This window comes from Oreochromis niloticus, linkage group LG1 (genome assembly GCF_001858045.2).
Source record: "Oreochromis niloticus isolate F11D_XX linkage group LG1, O_niloticus_UMD_NMBU, whole genome shotgun sequence".
NCBI classification, from domain to species: Eukaryota; Metazoa; Chordata; class Actinopteri; order Cichliformes; family Cichlidae; genus Oreochromis; species Oreochromis niloticus.
This window is the reverse complement of record NC_031965.2, coordinates 38,320,529-38,326,297: the sequence shown is the minus strand read 5'-3', so window position 1 is coordinate 38,326,297 and position 5,769 is coordinate 38,320,529. Positions and strand designations below refer to the sequence as shown.

At 41.4% G+C, this 5,769-nt stretch overlaps 1 long non-coding RNA gene across 2 annotated transcripts; it reads left to right on the top strand.

Annotated features, from left to right (window-relative positions):
- Window positions 1–2,971: 2,971 nt before the first annotated feature.
- On the top strand, window positions 2,972–4,517 carry LOC102077018 (uncharacterized). 2 transcript variants are annotated; one of them, XR_265690.4, is made up of 2 exons: window positions 2,972–3,543; window positions 4,197–4,517. It is a non-coding gene; the product is annotated as an uncharacterized LOC102077018 (long non-coding RNA). The 2 variants fall into 2 exon arrangements; XR_003220686.1 differs by having other exon boundaries at window positions 3,626–4,517.
- The last annotated feature ends 1,252 nt before the right edge of the window (window positions 4,518–5,769 follow it).

Genomic DNA, 5,769 nt, shown 5'->3' with positions numbered 1-5,769 from the left:
AATGCTACCTGCACACCTGTGTCACCTGCTGTTCACGTGATTGGACCTTCGGATAAGAGTGTGCTTTACATGCTGATGTGCAAACTGTGAATGCAGCTCTTCCAGGAATGAAGCGCAGCAGCGCTGCATGCCTTTCAAACACACAACCAGATGGTGCAGTCTGCTCTTTTGCACCAGCGCGTCTCACAAACACCAGTGAAACATCACAGTTTGATCATTTGTGAACAGCAGCCAGTTGTTCAGCTGGTGCTGAACTTGTTCTCTGGGTTAAAAACATCACAGCTGCTGCTGCCGGATCTCTGAGCACCTCAATGCTCAAACCTGTAACTCCATCACATTCGCACGGAGTGAGCTCTGGGGCTATGAGGAACACACTGAAGTGCCAAAATCTGCAGTCCCTCTAACGTCCAGCAGTGACTCCCCCTTCATCAGAACTCTACAGGGCGGGGGGTTTAGATTCACCAGTGTGGGTCAGCTGAAGGGAAATGGCAGTTTTTGTGGAACTTGAGACGATGAAAGTGTATTCACGCCATGTCTGTGCTACCTCTGTCAGCGGTGACAACGAAATGAGAAGAACCGAGCCGGGGCCTTTCAGTGTAAGTTTTGCATGTTCTCCCTGCGCCTGCAGGTTTCCCTCCACAGTCTAAAGACTCACAGGTCAGTTTGATTCTACGCTGGCCATGTGACGTGCTGTATGAGTGTGCGGTCAGAGCACCCCATGTAGTTCAAAGTGCTCCCATTGATCAGTAAGAGGTCATAAGATTAGAAATGCATCTGAGCTCTGATGAAGCAGTGAAGACCGTGTGTCTGCTAATGTTATTTTAATAAAATATATTTGCATTCTGTCATGTTATTATGTCCTGTGTGTCTAAGCTAACACAGGACAAACTCTGCACAGTAAAAAAGTCTGAAGGACTTTTATGCATTTATTTTACCGTTTTTCACCAGACATTGAATTTGACCATTTACCAATTATAGAAACCCTAGAAAGTTACCAGGGATTTTACAGTGTGTGATAACAGACGTTTTTCTCTCAGACCTCAGAGTCCAAAGAGACACTCAAATATTTAGAAAAATCACAGAGCTTTGCTGACTGTGTCGAACAAACACGTGGAATCAATCATTCAGGGGGAGGGGCGTCGAATTACACAGTCTTATTGCTACACAACAGTTTACAGTCTCAAGCAGGTCCAAAACCAAAAGCCAGATTCTAAGCCAAGCTGACAGCTGACGTAAGGCCAGTATCAGCCCAAAGTCACGCCAACGTCTGAAAGAGGTCTAAAATAAAGCTGAATATCAAGTCAAACACCAGCTAGACTCCCATGTGCGATAGGGCCGATACCAGGCTGAAAGCTGCAAAACTGCAGTGTCAAATAATGATATCCCTGCCACTGGTCTAAAATCCAGTCCAGAGTCCCAACGTCAGGCTGATTGTTCCCCAAACAGCTCTTATTGTTAATTTTGACAAGGAAAAAAAAAGATTTTTCTTTTAATAATTAAAAAAATAAACAGGAGAACTGAACATTCCCAAAGCGTTAAAGTGATTTTACCTGCAGCCCTACCTGTCCAGCGTGTGCCCCGCCCCTCCCCCAGTGATATCCGGGTCACCAGCTGGAATCAAGCAAATGTGGAGATTTTTAGAGGACGCCCAGTGTGGTGTCCAGTGTTTGAAGCCAGCGCAGAGCTGAGGTTTGAGCTTTTTGGCTGTTATCATTTTATTTTTTTACTGGAATCGTAAAAAAAAAAATCCAGCTGAAAGTTAGGTCCTATTAGCGACATAGCCAGGCATTTTAATACTTGGAATAATTTGTAAAAACTTTAATTTCTTTGGTCCTGAATAGCAGAAATTAGGCTCTGTCAGAGGTCTAGCGGCCAACAGCACTGAACACAGGCAACATTGCACACTGCAGCACAAAACAGATCTTTGATGGTAAACTGGTCTGGAAGTACACAGACAGCTGTCCAGAAGGGCGATTTTATCACAGAGGAAGTAAAACAGCCAAAGCAAGAGGGAATTCATGACGATGTTTTCAAATGTGAAGTGTAGTTTGAATCTTTTGTCGCTGGTTCAGTGAGTTTTGGTTGGAGTGATGAAACCTGCAGCTTCAGAATCTGAGATGTCGGCTTTCAGCACAGAAGGCGTGTCCGTGTACACTTTGTGTTTACATGTTTTAGTGGAATCTGTTTACCTGCTCGCTAATCGTTTGGTGGTTGTTGAAATGGTTTTGTGGGCTTTTAGCTGAGATTCTGATGTTTCTGTGCACAACACACGTGTCTGTATTTAAATAGCAGATGTGGCGATACATCCCGTTGAACCAGATGTTCTCCCCGGGTACCGGGGGCTCTGATTTTCAACAGGTTAGTTGTTTCTTACTTAATTACTTTGTGCTGTATGACTGGCCATAAGGAGGTTTTAATCAGTGGGAAAAGCTGTAAAACTCAAACACAGCTAAAAGTCCAAAATTTAAGCTCTTGCTTGTTTGTGGTGAGCAGCAGAACAAACAAGTGAACTATAAATGGCTTCAAGCGCACGTTCACGCTCATTTAGACACTGACACACACCTCTGCCATTCAAAGACACTTTGTATATAGTTTATGTTATATTCAACACTGAACTGTTTGAACTGTTTTGAACATGTTTTAATTCAGTGTTTTATAAAAACGCGTATTTTTATAGATTATAGATGCAGTCAGTCTTATATTGAGTCTAAAAGTTTCCCCAGAGATGATCCGGCTGTGACACATCAGTAAAGCGCTCTGACACTTTTATGAATCGGCTGCAGTGATTGGATCGCAGCAGCAGCCTGCACTGAGTTCTGAGACCATCCGTGACACAGCACAGCTTCCTGAAACGAAATTCCAGCGCATCCTGGTGGGCGAGGTCGGCTGTGGACACCTGCAGCAAGCGTGCAGCGTGTGTGAATACTGTGACAGCACGAAGGTTTAAAAAGAGTGATTTATTGCCTTTTAAATTCACTGTTGCCACGATAGCCAGGGCAGCCAAAAGTTGCCAGCAACAACGCCACCTCGGGAATTCTATTCAAGGAAATGAGTAGAAACACCAACAAGCCACACAGGTTTGTTCCACTAGAATGAGACAGAAAAGGTTTATTACTCAAAGGAAAACAATGTCTTAAAACTACATGTAGCCCAGATGAAAAAAACAACACATTTACACCAATGATAAAGAAAGAGAGTATTTATTCTCTTTATTTTAACTGTCCACATCAACAAAGCATCATATTTCCTATGACCATTGAATGCACCTCTCAGTTCACCCCACGTGAGGGCACCTAGCTCAGCGACCAATCAGAGCCTACCCAGGCCGCACTGACCCTGTCAGCCAGGAAGTGAGGTGAAGGTGCATGGTGCTCCCGAGTTTTTCTCATCTCAGCAAGAGGAGTGGAGGCATCTGCTACTCAAACCGAGAAATCCACGGACGAAAGAGAGGAAAAACTCAGAATTGAGAGGAAGGGAAGCGAGCATACTTACCTGCTGGAAGTCCGGAGTCGAGTGGCTGGATGAAGGAGAGAAGCAACGTCGGTAAGACGAGTGTTATTCTGAAGAAAAAACTTGTAGAGACTTACCGTCGTGATCACGCTAATGCTAGCTCGGTGTCTCACAGGCTAACCACTCACCTTTCATCCGGAGAGCTGCTGCAATTCCGACACCAGTGTGTGTGTTGGGCTTTTGTGAAACAGAGCAACGGGGAGCAACATGTTTCTTAGCCGCTCTAAAGCTAATTTTTGTCAGTTCAGTGTGAGTTAAAGTAACCTAGAGGGTAATTTTTAGTGCATTTCTCTCTCACGAATAGGCCTATAGTGTGGAGAAATTAAGCACACTGCTTTAATGCCTCTGAACTGAACTCACATGTATATTTGTTGCTTATTTGCACATAGTTCTGAATCTGTTATGGTGTATTGTATTTTGAATGTCAGTGGTTACTTACCATAAGTATTGTTTAATTAATGTTTACATGAATAGAGAAATATTTGAGCAACTTAGATGTTTAGTTCTCATATTTGATACACTTGAAAATTGAATGTTGAACAACATAACTGTGAGATTTGATAAGATTTAAGATGTTGATGCAATGAATATGAGGTTGATGCAATATTTTGATTTTACATTTTAACCTTAAACAGTGCATCTGAAACAGAATGATTAGAATGTACATTTTATGACCTGGATTATAGGTCAGGTTTTTGGAGAAGGCAGAAAAGTCCGAGGACCAGGACAAAATTCCGGTCGTGATAGATGGCGAGCCAACCACTTTGAGGACGATCCACCCCAAAGAAGATACACACCCACACACTCATACATTCCAGTTACACTCACAAGGACCTTTGAGGTTGGCTTTTGCCAACTTAACTCTAAATTCTTAAAGGGCCCCAACGAGTACTTTGATTTTGTTTAAGTGTGCACACTATTTATTTTATTTTATACTTTATCTGTACAAATTGGACAAATATCTGTTATATCTTGTAACAATACAAGAGTGGCTACTCAAAAGTTGACATTGTGTCCAGGTCATTATTGCTGCTCAAAACTTTGGCTCCATACGAATTTGGTGTCTTCTGATACTGGCCAGGGCCTCATTACGAGCCCAAGTAGTTATTGTGCTGTAATTCACCTTTATACCTTAAAATTGGTTACATACACAGTCAATCATACCGTGGAAGAGGGTTCGTGTTCAGGACTGAGGCTCACCAGCAGGTCAGGATGGTCTGCACGGACAAATAAGATAAATGAATCACCTCAGACGCTTGTGAGCATGCATTCAACTGTGACACCTATCTGCGTCACTTCACTGCAGCGGAATATAAGCAGATTTGAAAATGCATTTATATTATTTAAATAAAACAGTTTTGCAGTTTCATCTTTATTTTTAATCTGTTTCTTTAAAAACTGTTTTTCTGTTTTCTCTGTGCTATCGAACAAAAGTGTCTTTATCCCTAAACAGAAAACTCATCAGTTTAACATTTTATTTTTTAATCTAATCTTTTATTTTTAATGTAATCTTTTTACATTAAAAGTTTTTAAATAAATAATATTTATTTAAATATTATTGCATTCATGCAAATATAAAACATATTGTCTGTGAAACTTGGCAGAGAGGCGCATTAGAAGGAGAAGACAAAGTAAAAATGTGCTGTGCAGAGATGTTTAAAGGGGCGGGTGCTCAAAGTTAAAAAGGGGCACATAGAACCAGGCTGAAGAACAACAACACACATTCATCCAGAATCTAATATGGAATCGTATCATCAGGTGGGCACAAAGCAAACGTAGCCTGTGTTTTACCTGATGGGTAGAGTGTTGCTGCTGATAGTGCTGGAGGGCGGGGCTGTGTTGATCTGAGACTGTAGACTGTAAAAAGTCCATAGGAGAGATGGTAGTTCATTAAACAAGTGTTAGGAGTTAATAAAATGCAAAGATTGGTGACAGCGCTTGGAACCATCAGGCAACAAAACTGTGGTGAATAAACTCGGCTCTGCCTGCGAGTCACTCGTTGCCTCTCTTCCTCCTTCCATCTCCTCGTCTCATCTATCACTCTCCACTTACTGTCCATCTGAGAACAAGGCACAATCTGCTATTGCATTAATTTATTATTATTAATATAATAATATCATTTATTATTTAATTATCCACACTTAATAACTCTTACACCTAATCCATCATAAAGTAATGATAGAGAACCAAAACATTGCAGTTGTGTTTATTATTGTGTTTATACTTCAATAATAATTAAATAAATCTATACACAAAACA